The 17,573-nt window shown below is 44.5% G+C and overlaps 1 protein-coding gene across 2 annotated transcripts in view; it reads left to right on the top strand.

Annotated features, from left to right (window-relative positions):
• LOC148776108 (uncharacterized) overlaps positions 1 to 17,573 on the top strand; it is a 394,223-nt gene that overhangs the window by 141,053 nt on the left and 235,597 nt on the right. The window lies entirely within an intron of this gene.

Here is a 17,573-nt window from a genome sequence, read left to right as displayed (position 1 = left end):
TTCAGTAATTTACCAGCGTTGATTTTGGTAGTGCTCATTCTGTCTCAAATTTCCTACAACATGGTCTACTTGGAATGTGCTTTTAATTATGGAGATTTAGTTCTTCCTTCATGGAAGGGAAAGTCCCCCCCATTATATCTTTTATTGATTTTATGCCACTGTGTTGTGTCTCTGCTTCAAGGATACCAGTTACCCTTTGTTTATTGTCATCACTGGAAGATGTCTATTATCTTGCAGTTATTTTAATGCATTTATCCTAAGTACCCAGGCGCCAGCTCTCTGCCTGTCTCTAGAATGTGCTCTAGGGCCTCTGATAGGAGGCCTTGCAGACCAGAATGATCTGCAGAAGCATCAGATCCTGCTTGGGCATCACCATATCTGTGGCAGGACCTCTGCCCCTGCTCCCGGGAACCACCTCAGACTCTAAGACCAGCTTCCCAGCAGCAATATTCTCACTCTGGGTTTGGCCAGGTTTCCCTTAGTCTCTCAGGTCTTCATTTCAGCTCCTCTTTCTTGTAGGTTCTGTCCTCTTTCATACCAGCTCAGATCTCAGAAAAGTATCTGGTATATTTGCTGGGAAAAATCCCATGGACAAAGGAGGCTGGTGGGCTACAGGCCGTGGGGTCACGAAGAGTTGGACACAACTGGGTGACTGAGCACATTGACCACCAAGCCCCCCCTTTCCCAAGCTGCACTTCTAGTTTCTTAGGTCCCAGACTTCCCTGTGTTTGCAGACCTCAGACCAAGCTGTGGCGAGTTGAGGGGTTTTCCTGGACCCACTGACTGCACCCACGTGTTGGTTGGGTGGTCAAACTTGCTCATCGTCCCAATTCCTCGCAGCCTATTTGTCTCACATCTCCCATCTCAACCCCTGTGGCCCTGATTCCTGGGAAGCACCTGTCCTTGTCATCCAAGGTGGGAGTCTCCAGGAGTGCTGCTCTGTTCCCTACCCGCCCATGCACCTTGGCACCTGCTCTGAAGGCCGCCTGGTTCCTGACTCATCAGGGTGTTTCCTGTTAGGCGGCTAATGCTCTGTGGAAGAGTCCTCTCACTTGCAAATGAGCTGTAAGTTTCCAGTTTATTGGAAACACCTACTATTTATATGAAATTTGGTAAAGTGTTGTGTTGAGAGAGGAAACACCCTCTGACAGAGAGCTTTTCTGTTAAGCTGTAATTGCTTTTATCACCTTTATGGAAAAAGTGCTCATTAGGCTGGTTACTTGCAATGTACTTTTCCTCCTTCCATTTATTTTAAGGATCATTGAGATTTTGAAATGGCAATTGTTAGTGCCAGCACTGGTTTTATGCACCCAAAGGTAGTAGGATGGGTGGGCTTGGAAAGTCATATTTTCTTCCCTCCTCAGGTAGAAGTACCCTCTCTTGAATGAACGTATAGTTGTCAGGGGATGGATAGGAGGAAGGGATAGTTAGGGAGTTTGGGATGGTCATGTACATACTGTTATATTTAAAATGGATAACCAACAAGGGCCTACTGTATAGCATAGGGAATTTGGCTCAGTGTTATGTGCCAGCCTGGATGGGAGGGGAGTTTGGAGGAGAATGGATACATGTGTATGTATGGCTGAGGCCCTTTGCTATGCACCTGGACTATCACAACATTGTTTAATCTGCTGTAATTAGTTAGTTAATGTTAGTCACTCAGTTATCTCTGACTCTTTGTGACCCTATGGACTGTAGCCCTCCAGGCTACTCCATCCATGGAATTCTCCAGGCAAGAATACTGGCTGCTGCTGCTGCTACTACTAAGTCACTTAAGTTGTGTCTGACTCTGTGCAACCCTAGAGACGGCACCCACCAGGCTCCCCCGTCCCTGGGATTCTCCAGGCAAGAACATTGGAGTGGGTTGCCATTTCCTTCTCCAATGCATGAAAGTGAAAAGTGAAAGTGAAGTCACTCAGTCGTGTCTGACTCTTTAACGACCCCATGGACTGCAGCCTACCAGGCTCCCCCATCCATGGGATTTTCCAGGCAAGAGTACTGGAGTGGGTTGCCATTGCCTTCTCCAGGGGATCATCCCGACCCAGGGATCGAACCCCGGTCTCCTGCATTGCAGGCAGATTTCTTACTGTCTGAGTCACCAGGGAAGCCCTTAATTGGCTGTACTCCAATATAAAATTAAAAGTTTTTTTTTTTTTTAAAAGAAGTGCCCTCTATTGCAGGGAGGCTTCTTCTGTCCTTTTGGCCTCATTCACTGGTTTCTTATGCTCACAGCAAACTTTTTTCTCTCTGATTACACCCAGCCCCATTGGCCTCATCAGGAAGTGAGCTGTTTGCCTGCCTATGTCTTCATCCACTTATCTGCTGGTATTCTTACTGGCACCCAGAATTATGTGCGGCTCAGTGAAGGCCCCAGTGTTTACTGAATAATGCCTTCCTAATCATCAGGTAGAATAAAGCCCTTTTGAAATGCCTGGGGTGTCATAGACTGGTTACTGCAACCCGATTCCTGGTTTTCTCCCTTCAGAAATAATGCTTTGTTTCTGACCAGTGGTTTTAAAACATAAAATATCAGTGTGGTCAGTCAGCCAGTCTGACCGTCACACTGAATATTTCGTCATTTATATGGTTGACTTGTTTGAAGCACAATACAAAAGGGAATGGAATGATGATTTTTAAGTCAGGTTCTACTGACCCCAATTTAAGTAATTCTTGCAGCCCATTGGATGACAGAACCTGGATATTAAGTGTCACTCAAAGGTAACTTGCAAAGCAGATAGATTACTATTGCTGGTAAACCATAACTCTTCATTCTTAAGCTGTGTTGCTTTTAAAATCTTAACCCCAATGTCATAGCAATGTATCCAATTGAATAATAATTGTATTTCTCATAGGATGTTACCAATTTTTTGTCTGACCTTTAAGAGTAACGGCTTTTTAATTTTAATCAAAATATTTCCTTTTGAACTTTAAGGAAGAGCTTCTCTTAAGACCTTGACAAAGAGACATCTCTGCTTGAGCCAAAGGTTGTTCACTATTTACTAGAGTGGACTTCATCTTGGGTATTAATGAAGTAGAGACTAATGGGAACAAATTGATCTCTTTATATTTTGTCAAGTGAAGTGCGGCTAGCTGAAAATTTCATTATCAGCACTGTTCTAGGGGAACTGTAAAAAAAAAAAAAGTTAGTGTCAGTTTCATCAAGTTCCCTTTCAGGGTGAAGAGGATTCTTGGTTGTCATTCATCGAAAAATTTGCTGTAGTTTCTATGAAGCCATAGCAAATAAAAAAGTGATTTGTGAAGTTACTCTCAACTACCTTTGAAATGAGGAAGAACCTCATTTCATTTTCTGAAACTGAAATATGATTTAAGGAGCAGCATTAAGAATTGCTGCTCTAGCCATTAAAACTATGATGTAGCCTCCCATTTATCGACATTGAGAGATATTCACATTATGTTAGTGTAAAAAAGTGGGTTACAGAAAAGGGTATAAAGTATGATCTGATTTTTGTTTTAAAAAAGTTTATGTATTTAAATGGGAAAACTCTGGAAAGACATGCTTGCATAATCACAGTAAAAGATAAATAAGGAAAAGGATAAACATACCAACAAAAGTGAGTGAAACACATCAACGCATAATTCATAGAAAAGAAACACAAATACGCAAAGGTGAGTGAATATACTCCCTTTGTAATCATAGACACATAATTTAAAATGATAGTGAAATACCTTTATTTTTGGTGATCAGTTTGGCAAAAATGTATAGAAGAAAGGAATACCCAGTATTCACAAGGGAGAAGGCAAAAGGCATGCCTGTACATTCCTGATGGTGGCTTATTTTAGTGCATATTTTTAAAAAAGCTTTGTTTACAACTTTATTGAGGCCTAATTAACACAGAAAACTGCACATAGCACACTGTGCATAGCATAGGCAAGATGTGCTCTATTTAAAGTGTCTGATTAGAAAACGTTTGATGTACGTATATACTCAAGAAACTATCACAACTGTCAAGATAATGAATGTGCCTGTCACCCTCCAAAGTGTCCCCCTGCTCTTTGGAATTCTTTCCTCCTGCTCCTCCATGTCCTACCCCATCCCAGGCATCCACTGAGCTGCTCTCAGTCAATGTAGGTTGCATTTTCTAGAATTTTATACAAGTGGAAGCATACCCTGTGTACCCTTTTATTTTGTTCTGACTTCTTTCATTCAGCATGATTATTTTGAGATTCATCCATGTTATTGCATGTGCCTATAGTTAATTCCTTTTTATAGCTGAGTGGCCTTCCATTACATGATATTATCACAATTTTTCAAAAACTTTGCATGTTAGTTCTGTTTTTATCCCGATTTATAAAAATAGGAAACAGTTTGTGTGTGTGCACTCAGCTGTGTCCGACTCTTTGCAACTCCGTGGACTGTAGCCTGCCAGGGTCATCTACCCCTTGGATTTCCCAGGCATGGATACTAGGGTGGGTTGCCATTTCTTCCCCTTGGAGGACCTTCCTGATTCAGTGATGGAACCCATGTCTCTTGTGTCTCCTGCGTTTACAGGTGTATTTTTTACCACTGCACCACCTGGGAAGCGTCCCTGATGGCTCAGTGGTAAAGAATCCACCTGCAATGCAGGAGATGCAGGTTTGATCCCTGAATTGGGAAGATCCCCTGGAGGAGGAAATGGCAACCCTCTCCAGTATTCTCACCTGGAAAATGCCATGGCCAGAGGAGCCTGGTGGGCTGTAATCTATGTGATCGCAAGAGTCGTTCACTGCTGCTGCTGCTGCTAAGTCACTTCAATCGTGTGACCCCATAGACGGCAGCCCACCAGGCTCCCCCGTCCCTGGGATTCTCCAGGCAAGAACCTGCTGCTGCTGCTAAGTCGTGTCAGTTGGGTCCGACTGTGCGACCCCATAGACAGCAGCCCAACAGGCTCCTCTGTCCCTGGGATTCTCCAGGCAAGAATACTGGAGTGGGTTGCCATTTCCTTCTCCAGTGCATGAAAGTGAAAAGTGAAAGAGAAGTCGCTCAGTTGTGTCCGACTCCTAGTGACCCCATGGACTGTAGCCTACCAGGCTCCTCCGTCCATGGGATTCTCCAGGCAAGAGCACTGGAGTGGGGTGCCATTGCCTTCTCCGGCAAGAACCTACTTATTGACTAAACCAAAACCACCATAGATAAACAGGAAACAGAAATTTGGAGAGCTAAATTCATCCAAAGTAACTCAGATAATAAATGATGGAGATAAAATTTGAACCTGGGCACATTTACTCTAGCATTCCACATTCCTAATCACAAACTTTGAAATAAATTGTTTGCATGATTTGGAAATATCTTAAAATCTTCCCAAGAGGGAAGTGAGTTAACCATTTAACATTTTTGTAATAAAATTTATGTAAGCATTTAAAAGTGATCATGTAGAAGAAAATTTGAAAAAGATTTTAAGGAATCATAATAAAATAACACTGGTTATCCCCAGTGTTATGAAATCACGGTTAATCTTAATTTTCTTCTTGGTTTTCCTTCATCAGAATTCTCAGATTTCTTGCTTTTGCTCATAAAGAAAAATAAATAAATAAAAAGGATTGCAGTCCCAGATGCTTGCATGTACATTAGCCATGAAAGTGGAAGAGTTAGTTACTCAGTCATGTCTGTCTCTGCTGCCCTGTGGACTGTAGCCCACCAGGCTCCTCTGTCTATGGAATTCTCCAGGCAAGAATCCTGGAGAGGGTTACCGTTTCCTTTTCCAGGGGATCTTCTGGACCCAGGGATCAAACCCAGGTCTCCCTGTATTGTAGACAGATTATTTACCATCTGAGTCACCAAGGAAGCCCACATTAGCCATGAATGATTTCTAAAATTGGACGTTCAGCTTACATTTCTGATGCTTGTAGCTTCTTTTCTCTTTCCCATTCTCATCTTTTCCATCTCTCCAGTTTGAGTCTGTCATTTGTGGTCCAGTTTATGTTTAAAGTCTCCTGGGATAATCTTTCCTGGTTATATCTACCACCACTTTTCTGCGGCACATACCTGTATGGATAGGAGTATAAACCAGTCTAATGATGGTCTTTGGGTGTTGTGTCTCTCTCCCCAGTCTGATTATGAACTTCTTGAGGGCAGCACCAGACTCTCTGTGATTCTATTCCCCTTTCTCTGGCCCAGGGCCATGGTGAGCACACCATGATGATTTCACACCCTCATTTGAGCATGGGACCACAGAGTGACAAACAGCTTCCTTGGCTGCTGGCTCGGTCAGCCCTTTGGCAAACCCTCTGTGGTAGTGGTGGTGATAGTGCAGGAGGTCTGATAACCGCTTTACAGGGAAGGGTTCTGAAGCCTGGACTGGGCAAGCAACTTCCACAAATACCACGACTAGCAAGTTAGTAGAGCAGGGGTTAAAATACAGATATCCCAAGATATGCCAGCCACGATTCATTCTACTCTTTCGAAGGCTGTGGGAATAGTTCTGAAACCTGGGTTTCCAGCCTGTGCTCTCCTGGTCCCTCCTCCTCTTGTCTGATTTCAGCAACTTGTCCTGGCTGCCTCTGGCTGCTTGTTTTCTGGGTTAGAGATTTGCACGTGACCCTGAAGGCCATCAGTGCTTCCCCATGGCTTATCTACCCAGTGGGTTAGAAGAATCTGCTTTTGAAAAACAACATGGCCTCTATTACTATCTCACTCTCTCCAGGCCCCAGAAAGTGAATTCTTAATTTCCCTCTGCCATTGCTTGCTGGGAACTGGAATGTCCTGGGCCTGTTCAGTTGGTTTCCAAGCCCAAAAGGATATGCTGCACCCTGCTCAGGTCTCTGCTTCCCTGGGCAGCAAGAGGCACGCGTTTCTCTCTTCAGTGAATGAAGAGCTTTTCCACTGGAAATTCCTTTCTGAGCTCCCCACGGTTCACCCTACATATGTCCAGTGTGGTCCCATTGACCTTGGCATTTATAGATTTTAGAAGTCCAAGTGGCTACTTTTCTGGATCCTTGGAGTAACTGGCCACTGGGGAGGGGAATAGAGCTGCACGCCCCTGGATGACTGAGCAGCAGACAGAATAAGACCTTGGAGACTCAGCCAAAAGAGGTGGCTTTGCTGCTGCTGCTAAGTCGCTTCAGTCGTGTCCGACTCTGTGTGACCCCATAGACGGCAGTCCACCAGGCTCCCCCGTCCCTGGGATTCTCCAGGCAAGAACACTGGAGTGGGTTGCCATTTCCTTCTCCAATGCATGAAAGTGAAAAGTGAAAGTAAAGTCGCTCAGTCGTGTCTGACTCTTAACGACCGCATGGACTGCAGCCTACCAGGTTCCCCCGTCCATGGGATTTTCTAGGCAAGAGTACTAGAGTGGGCTGCCATTGCCTTCTCCAGAGGTAGCTTTAGACCAAGGTAATAGTTTCAGTCCCATGGCCACTCATCCACTTTGTCTTTTTGGAACTCAGAAAGGAAGAGAGCCCACACTCATTTCTCCCCTTTTTCCAGGAACTTCAGCCTCCCTGATTTTTCATCCCTGGGCTTCCCTGTTGGCTCAGTGGTAAAGAATCTGCCTGTAAGTGCAGGAAACATGGTTCAATCCCTGGGTCAGGAAGATCTCCTGGAGGAGGAAATAGCATTCTTGCCTGGGAAAGCCCATGGGCAGAGGAACCTGGGGAGTCGGACACGACTTAGCAACTAAACAACAACTCTTGTAACTGCCAACACCCATGCGCAGAAGACCTACCTCCTTATTTTTGATTCATCCTGCTCTTTCCGTTTCTTACCACCCTCTGTGTGTCCTGTGCTTTGCTTAGTCCCTCAGCCGTATCTGACTCTTTGTGACCACCCTCCATGTGGAGTCAACTCTGCCCTGTCTCTGTGCAGCCCATCTGGCTCTCAAGACTTTGCTTCATTGTTCCTCTACTTCCCAGATTCAAGTTCTGCTCCTTCTTGGAGGCTTAATTCAAGTTCCTACTTCTTCCAACAAACCTTCCTGATAACTCCTACCCCATCAGTCTTTTCCCCTGTAGGGAACTTGTTTGGGGGTTATTTTGTTTGGTTGTCACTTTATCATGACTCTGCTTCCTTCCTTTTTTTCTCATGGTCAGGCAGCACATGTCTAAGCCTGTGAATGACTCGAGGTCAGGAGTGTTTCTGTGATGTTCCTCATGGTACACCTGGTGATTGATAAACAGCCTGAATTTTCAAGGTGTTGTGTACTCTCTTTAGTTATAGCAACTCCTGATATTTAGCTGTTAGTTCAGATGAGAGATATGAGAACTCTAGTCATGAGGTGGAGAATAAGGTATTCAGGGGTTAGCATAGATAGGACTTAGAGTTCATGGCTACTGGGGAATGGAGGAGGGGAGATTCGAGAATTATCCAAGTTTTGGCTTAAGCATCTAGAAGGCTAGTGAGGCCATTCATCGAGTCAAGAATACAGGAAGAGGAGTGCATGTGTGTTTAGCATAAGTGTGTGTGTTTGTGTGTGTTTGTGTGTGCGCCATGTTATTTATATGTTACTTAGAGGGGATTGTGAAAATTATGCATTCCATTTTTGATATATTAAACTGGAGACACGTGCAGCCACAAACCTCCCTTGGGCCAGGAGTCTTGGACAGACAGTTGCTCCTCAGAGATTCCAGCTTCTTCCGTGAGTTATCCAGGAGCAGAAAGAGAGCCAGAGCAATGAGCAAGCCAAAGTCTTAGTAATGCTGAGAGTCAAGTCAGGAAAATCAATGCATCATGCGTTCTCTGGCTTCTCTCTGAATCCCCATGCAAGCCACCTTTGACAGGTTGGTCATGGGCTGCTGGCCTCTGATATATTAAAGAATGGCTTTTTCCTTGGGACAATCAGCCATATTAGTTTTAATGTTATTAAAAGGTGACATATACTGGGAAAATTTGAATTTTTACATGCACCGTAAAAATGTGCCCAAGAACCTTTTATTCTGGTATGTTCTATCTTGGATGAAATATAATACTTTTAATGAGGAGTTAGTTGAGTTACCACTTTTTTGTGTGTGTCTAATGATTGAAATTCAAACAACTCAGCAATCATTCCTGTCACCTCCATCTAATTTCATATTGCGCAAGACAATGTTATCTGGAGGCAAGGCAAATACATGATTCAAGTTCAAATTTAACAGGGAATAGAGATTTGAAGATATGAGGGACATTGCCACAGTTTGTGCTACATCAGTTCATGCTTTCTTGTGAGCTAGGGCCAGCCATGTCTGGGGGCAGGGGGATAGGACACGGGGGGTTCATCTGGATGGTGTTCTGGGTGTATTCTGCACCATGCCATGTTACCATAGGCACAGCCCAAGGAACTGGGTTTGAGTCTCTGAATTAAAAATGAACCCTCTCTGCTGTCCCTCTTGGATTCCTCTGGCACCCTGTAAATCACCACCCTGAAATTTTTTAGCCCTGTGGGCAAAAAGCTCCTGAGACAGGGGACCATTATCTTCAGCCATCCTCACAATGCCTTGAAGCCAAAAGCCAAAAGCGCAAAGGAATTTATGTCAATCTTCTCTAGATGACCATACAGCTATGAACAAGCAAGACAACGAGCCTCAGGGAACCATACTCTGGTTAAGTTTCTCTGTGGTGTGGTCCAGTTGGTAGAGAGAGAAGACTTGACCCTGGAGAGTTGCTAACCTTCCCTTGACTAGGGCCTTATTGGTGTCATACAGTATGACGTAGTCACTGCTTTTCAGTTATGTGTGTCCAGACACCAGGTGGCCAGGTCCTTGGAGGCGAAGACGCTAACCATGTGAACCTGTTGTGTAGGAGGAGACCAGATCATGTGTTTACAGTGAGAATTCCTAGATGGTGACTGGAATGCTTCAGCTCATCACTCAGGGCAGTCCCATTGTCCCATCTCTGGATAGTGTTTCTAGAAGGATATCACCCCAATCTTCTGTGTGACCAGGGAATTAGAGCTAAGGGGGAGACTTGATGTGGACCCTGGTGGGATCCAATGAACCACTCTCAGCTCACAGAGGAGGGCACCTCCCTGGTGGTGAAATGCTGAAGCCCCAGATGCTGGGCCTTCCTCTCAGGCACTGCTGGACACTAGGCCTGATCTTTGAGCTGTCATTCCGTAGCCCTGGCTCCCTGAGGCTACACCCAGTCAAGTCAGTGATCTGCAGCAGCTTAGTCTCCATCTAACAGATAGGATCTTGGCTTCCTTTTGTTGCTGGCTTAGCTCTTTCTTGGCAAACTGACTTAGTTTTATATCCAGAAGCTCTCTTTATTTACAAATTTAGGGATAATCTGAACTTTCCCCCTCCTGGATCATACAAATCAAGACCATTATGACATGCGAACTGTGGAAACTTGGAAAAAATACAAAATGGATAATAATACCATGAAAAGGAGATACACAATTATTATGTGACCTCCTCTTATGGCTGTAAAAAATGTGTGTATTTGTGCATGAGGAGGACCAGGGATTATGGAGAAATGTAAACTATATGATTAGATAATGGAATTTTGGTGTCATAATTTCCCCTGACATTATAAATATGTTTTCATCATCGATGACAAAAAAAAAAAATGCCTTGACTTTATATCCATGAGCTCCAACCAGCCCTGAGGGATCAGTCAGTCCAGCTGGGTGAGAAGAGGCTGGAACTAGCTTCTCGCCAGAGCAGACCTCTGCTTGGATTCCAGCCTTGGTGATCCGAATCATCACTTTCTGCCTAAACACACACCCTGCCTTGCCCAGACCCCACTGGGAGTGTTGCAGCGTTCTTGGGAACTTGGTTTGCAGACTCCAGCAGTGGGAATTTGATGAATCTGAGGTCAGTGCCTCACCCAGAGGTCAGGTGATTTCTATTTCAGACAGATTCTCAGGCTTGAGCTCCTCAAATGGGAGATCATGATAAAGAAGTAGGCTTTCAGCTCCCAGTTCCAAAAAGGAAAAAAATACATATTTCACTGAGCCCCATGTCTCTTTTTATGGACCCTTCTGTCATTCAACACTCTCTGCCTTTTCCATTCCTCTCTCCATTATACAAAGAAACCTTTTGTTTGTTTACTTGATCAAGTGAGATAATGCCTGTGAAAGTGTTTTGTAAAATGCAGAGCAATGCACAATGTAGAGGGTTCCTCTTGTTTATATTGCCAGCATCTATTTTGAAGTATCTAACAAAGGCATTAATTTATAAAAGAGTTAGCACCGTAGAATTCTAATATATGTCTGCTCATCAAGGGAAGTGGGAAGTGAGCTGGGCAAAGCAAAAAAGAGACTCAGTGTTGAAAGATCACTTTGGCACATAAGAGCTTTGAGCGAGTATTGATTACATGGGTGACTGGCATTGGGACTGGTGTGTGAGACCTCCCGGGGAGGTGTCCAGGGAGTAGTACTACAGCATAAAGGTCTCTTAAACACTGTGCCTTCATGTCCTTCTGTGTCAAGTGAGGGGGTTGCCTGGGTGATCTCCAAAGGCTCTTTTAGGCGTAGTGTGACTCTAGAAAACGAAATTGAAGTATTTGGTTCCCCTGGTGTGATTTCATCATAGTGAGACATGATAAGTCACATGTTGCCTTTGTATAATAACCACAACTATGGCTTCCCTTGTAGCTCAGTTGGTAAAGAATCTGCCTGCCACTCAGGAGACCCAGGTTCAATCCTTGGGTTGGGAAGATCCCCTGGAGAAGGAAATGGCAACTCACTCCAGTATTCTTACCTGGAGAATCCCATGGACAAAGGAGCCTGGTAGGCTACAGCCCATGGGGTCACAAGAGTCGGACACGACTTAGCTACTAAACCAGAGTTGAGAATCCAAAGGAAGTATTGGGTGGTGAGGTGTCTGAGATTTATAGTTTCTTTTTTTTTTGGAAAAAATAATGCCATATTTATTTTATTCACTATATACAAAAATAAGTTCACAGCTGCTGCTGCTGCTGCTGCTAAGTCACTTCAGTCGTGTCCAACTCTGTGTGACCCCATAGACGGAAGCCCACCAGGCTCCCCCGTCCCTGGGATTCTCCAGGCAAGAACACTGGAGTGGGTTGCCATCTCCTTCTCCAATAAGTTCACAGCTAGAATGAGGATTAATGAGCAGAAGAGAAAAATGATACAGGTAAATGGTTGAGGGTGAGAGAGACTGAGGCTTCCCTTGTGGCTCAGCTGGTAAAGAATCCGCTTGCAATGCTGGAGACGTGGGTTTGATCCCTGGGTTGGGAAGATCCCCTGGAGAAGGGAAAGGCTACCCACTCCAGTATTCTGGCCTGAAGAATTCCATGGACTGTATAGTCCATGGGATGGCAAAGAATCGGACTCAACTGAGCGACTTTCATTTTCAGAGGAGACTGAGAGTAGGGGAGTCTTTCTGAGCCAGGTTGTGGTTTCTTTTTTGTTCGGAGGTCTGGTTTGCAGCAAACAGTTAGGAAGGTGCACTCAGGGCCAGTACCCACAGCATACAGAGAATTTCATATTCACACCTGGTGGGCAGGTGGCGAGATAACCACAGCGTGAGAGATGGAAGAGGTGGAAGACAAGAACCTGACGTGGTGAGCACAGTCAGAGCCCAAGTTTTTGCCGGGAGAAAGTTCGGCCTCTCAGGATGCATCTGTGGCCTCAACCCATAAAATGATCACAGAAATCTAATTCTGCTACCTTTCGTGGGTCTGAGCATATAATGTCTCCTCACATAAAAGATGCCCTAGAGGAAAAAACCCAGGATGAGGTACTTTATTTTTATGCATTGTGGGTCTTCCGCTGAAGAAAGCTGAAGAAGTTATGGGGTTGGTTAAACTTAAATTGTGGCTGGGAATTACCCACAGATCAGAACATTAACTGATGATTCTAATTACCCTGTGTCCTGCTGAATGGAGCTTTGATGGATATGAGTGATGTGTTTATCGCATGTCATTCTAAGGCCATGTCTGTGCCTTATATTTAATGTTATGTAGAATAAAATTATATACAAGCTGGTTCCATCTGTCTACAAAATGTTAGGTAATATAAGTTGGCATGTATATGTATATACACAAATATTTATGGCAAGTGCAAATACAATGAAATTTGGGAGGAAAAAAAAAACTTCAAACACAAAGAAGGTTGAAGGTCTTATTTAAGCTTTATAGCAGGTTTACAAATTTCACTGTGTCCCTCTTAACAGTGTCCCTGACCCCTAGGGGGTTGGATTATTGCCTGAAGCTACATATGCCCTGCCCCAGGCTCATATTTGCATATGGCACTGGAAGGGCCATTTGTGGCTGGAGCTAGATGGTCTGAACAAGGGTCATCTTCCAGAAAGTGAGCTTGACTGGAGGCACCAACATCATATCTAGACCCCAAATCTCAGCTCTGTTATTGTCTGGTGGCAGTATTGCTGAAACAGAAAAGATCAGTTCCATTCATAGATTATTGGTTGAAAACCAGCAATTGAGAGTATATATGGAGGATTTGAAACAAATGCCAGCAGTAGCCCTTGACCTAAGGACTTTATCATTTCTGAATTCTGAAGGTTGCTGGAGGTTGCACAGTTTCAGTAAGCAGACTCAGTTGAGAAATAAGTACAGCTGATGAGTCATTAGAGGAGGAAGGGGAGAGAAAGAGTGGGGAACAGATGACCAGGAAGCCCAGACCTGTGCTGCAGGGAGGCTAGGGGCATCCATCATCATTTTGAGAACTTTCCTAAAGTGGAATATTGAGAATCCAAAATAGGGAAAGAAGCAAAAATGATGCAGGAGTACAAAAGTATGTCTAGCAAAATAGTTTAAAAATGTTTACAGTTCAGTTCATTTCTAGATTTGAATCTGATTATCCTCTGGGATATGGCTGGACCATGGTGATCATGGAAGTCTGGTCTTGAGCCACTGAAGAAGGTTCAGCCAAAGAGCCTCAAACTGACACCCAAAGCTTCTGTTTCCTCTGAGTGGCTTCTGGGAAAGATCCACATCAGGAGATTGTATCGTACAAAAAGATCTCTTTTATTTTTGTTGTTATTCCTTTCTAAATAGCCTTGGCAACCCAGACTAAAGACAATAAGTGTTAACAAAATGCCAGGAAAAAGTAAAGAGAAACATAAAATTCAAACATTTACCAAGCACCTACTGTGCCGGGTACCATGTGTGATATGATTCACTCCTTATAATTAGGTATGTGGCATGTATGAGGTATGTTTTATTATCCCTGTTTTATAGATTAGTCATTAATTAGGACAGCAGCCAAAATGAAAAGTGCAGTTGAACAGGTTGAGAGCTGAAACTGTCAAACATGACACCCTGGTTAATGGCGGGTTATTGATGGTTATTACCTGGCTGGTGGGTCTTTGATAAACTCTGCATTGACTTTGGCTCAGAAAAAAAAAAAACAACAAACCTTTGGTGAAAACAAATTTATCTGAAATAAACATCACAATATTATGTTTTAAATCTCATGTATAAAAATTCAAATATAGAGTACACATATAATTTTCCCCTTCTTTTTAGGTCTCTTTGATTTTAAAACTGCTGTAACAATCACAGTCAATTTTAAAGTGTTGATGATAACAATACCGTCCTGAATTTTTATAGAGACTTTTTTCTTGCAAGGACCTTGAAGTGCTAAAAATGTTGTCATCCATATAGGCAAACCTCGGGAATATCTAATTTAGCAAATGTCAGTGATAAATTCTTCTGGTGCCATTCTCCATGTCTTTGAATATATTAGAACACCCTGGAAATAAGAATGTTTATTCTCCAGCAATTGACTGCTGGTAATATGGTTAGTTTGTATAATTCCACTTGTGTTTATTGTTTATCTTTTAAATAGCTGCTGGGATTTAAAAAAAATCCTTTATGTTTTCTTCCTATTTCTAAAGTGGTAGGTATTACACACTTTTTAGTGCTTTCTCCAGGTAGGCTAAAGAAACACTGTCTTTAGCTAACTTCATTTTTATGCTGGCAAGCACCCTTTCACAAACAAAATGAGAATTAGAATAAAAATTTGAATTTTAAAGGCCCAAACACACAGTTCCTGAACAAAGAGAAAACAGCAGAAACCGTGAGGTCAAATATATATATGAGTGAAGGATCCCAGGACCAGATATCATGGGCCTCGCTGGGCTCTGCAAAGCCCATGCACCCATTAATCACCCAGCCTGGTTGGTCAGAAATACCTGGGAGGAGACTAAGGTTGTCCCATTTCTTTTTTTTTTTTAAACAGATTACGAAGTCATTCTGTTTCACTGGATTATTGCGAACAGTTAGGCCTTTGCTCTTTATTTTAATTTTCAATGACTTAATTAGCAACAACTAAACTTTGTCCACAATAGCTAGCATTATGTTTAAGAGTCAATTAAATGCCCGACAGTGTCATTAAATGCAGTAGCGCAGAAAGCAGGATCTGCAGGAGCTGGAGAGCAGGCGTGAGGTGGCCTGGGCTCCTCGGGAGTGTGGTCGGGGTCAGGCCTGAGACCCCTGTTCTCCTGTCCTCCACTGCCTGGGGGTGCTGACAACCAGTTCCTCAGTCATGCCCATATCAGTGCTGTCACGTCCTAGGGCGTCCCCCCTGCTCATCTCATAGATCTCAAGTCTTCCTGTTCTTTAAGTTTGCACCTAGATCATGTTCCCCCACAAACCTTCTCCTATCCCCTGCTGGTTGCTAGCCCCCAGTGATGATAAGAACCCAGTTTTACTTTGGAAATAGTGATTTATTTCTGTATCTGAGGGTGGATCTGTTAAGTCCCAGGCCAGGCAGGATCTAAAGGTAGAGACATGTTGGAATTACCTCTGAGGTTGGACTTAATTGCCCAAATTCTTGGGAACCTTAGGAGAGAGGGGACAGGGCTCATATCCAGGAATCTGGCTGGGCCCTGCCTTGATGGGGAGGGTGAGGGGTTGCTGGGAGTCTAGTGGACCCTAGACCATAAAGACAGTGGCAGACAGTGCTTGGTATGGGTGACTGGTTGCACAGCAATTGGAGGCTGAGTGATGTCCAAAACCCATGATAAGCTCCTAATTAGCCCTCTATTCATAATTCCCAGGGGGAGGACCCACTTGCACTGTGTGAAGGCTTCTGATCTGGGAAGTCTTATCCAGGTGGAGCTCAGACCCGTCACAAGAGTCATGGCTGAAAGTCATTGAAGGGTGGGGATCTGGTGCTGTGAAATTCCAGTGCATTGGGAAATCTGTTTAATTTAGTATTCAAGCGGAGACACTTTGGATGTTAATGATTATGTTAGGGGACGTACACTGACTGAAGCTGGCCACCCTGGCAAGGCACCATGGTAACCATTTGCATGAGTTGTTTCATGACAGGAGGTCTACCAACTGGAAGAGTTTGGGAAACGTCAAAAGGACACACCACATGTCTGACCCCCTCCCAGAATCCTTCTCGCTGGCATCCGTCAGTAAGGCATGCACCACCAGGAAGGACTCTGAGTCAGAATGATTGGCTAAAGAAAACCCAGAAACTAATCCCATCACCATAAACCTGAGATTTCGAGCCATGTGGCAGGGCAGATCTCCTGGCTTCCCTTACCCTACTGCTCTCTGCCCGGGCACCCTTCCGCAATAAAATCTCTTGCTTTGTCAGCATGTGTGTCTCCTCGGACAATTCATTTCCGAGTGGTAGACAAGAACCCAGTTTTGGGCCCTGGAAGGGGTCCCCTTTCCTGCAATAATTATGCTGTGATCAGAGGTGTAAACTTGGACTGTCCTGGGCAAACTAGGTGGGTGGCCCCCTGACTCAGAAGCCACCTAGTGTGATGCCATCCACAGCCTTTCTCTGGGTCCTCTGTACTGGGTCGCTGTGGATGTCAGTATCACATTGTGCATTGGAACTTGTGAGAGGGACCTGGAATGGTTGACAGATGCAGATGCAGCTGTGAGGTCACACCCATGGCCCCACCTTAGTGGTGAGGGAGCCCCGTTGGTGACACCACACAGCTCTCCTTCAAAGGGGCCTGTTTCCTGGACGTGCCGGACAGTGCTGTCTGTTCTAGGAGCTCAGGCCAGGCACTTTTCAAGACACTGGCCCCAGACACGGACCAGAGCTTCTTGGAGCCCTGCTGACGTGTGGACCTGAATGTCTAAACTCATACATGCTACAGAGGGTCTCTCCCGCTGTCCACTTGCTCGGCCCACAAAATTGTCTGGGGGTCTAAAAGCGGCAAGCTGTCTCTTCTTCCAGGGGACAAAGGGGGCTGCTCTCACACTCTTGTCCTCTTTCCCCCTGAATTCTAGCAACACGTAGGGCCTTCATGTCACCAGAGTCATTTTCCAAATGAACAAATTGTGTTTTCTTCTTCGTTGAACCTGATATTTGAGCCAATCTGTGCAGGCAATTTCCTCCTCTTTGTTTTGCTGACCCTGAGCGCCCCTGGCCCCACCGTAATTATCCAACAGCTCCTGCCTCTGGGAGCACAGCTCCTGTTCAACAACAGTAATGATTTCGCTGCACATGAAAAGAAAAAGGCCCCGATTCCAGGGTCTTGTCTCCCTTTTAGATGTTGGTTGTTTATAGAGTCTTCATTTCAGTGGTGAGTTGGCATTTCTGAGATCCTTTGGGAAGCCATGGCCTGAGCTCTCTCCCAGAAGGCTCTCTAGGGGTGTGTGTGGGGACAGCAGATACCCGCCCCCCCTCGATGTATTTACATCAAGACAATGTGGAGTCCTGTCCTGTGGCTGGGGAGGGCACAGAGGAATTATCATCTTG

Source organism: Moschus berezovskii, chromosome 11, assembly GCF_049115385.1.
Source record: "Moschus berezovskii isolate FMDL1 chromosome 11, NW_MosBer_1.0, whole genome shotgun sequence".
Taxonomy (NCBI): domain Eukaryota; kingdom Metazoa; phylum Chordata; class Mammalia; order Artiodactyla; family Moschidae; genus Moschus; species Moschus berezovskii.
Note: the sequence above shows the minus strand (reverse complement) of the source record. Positions and strands in the feature narration are given on the sequence as shown.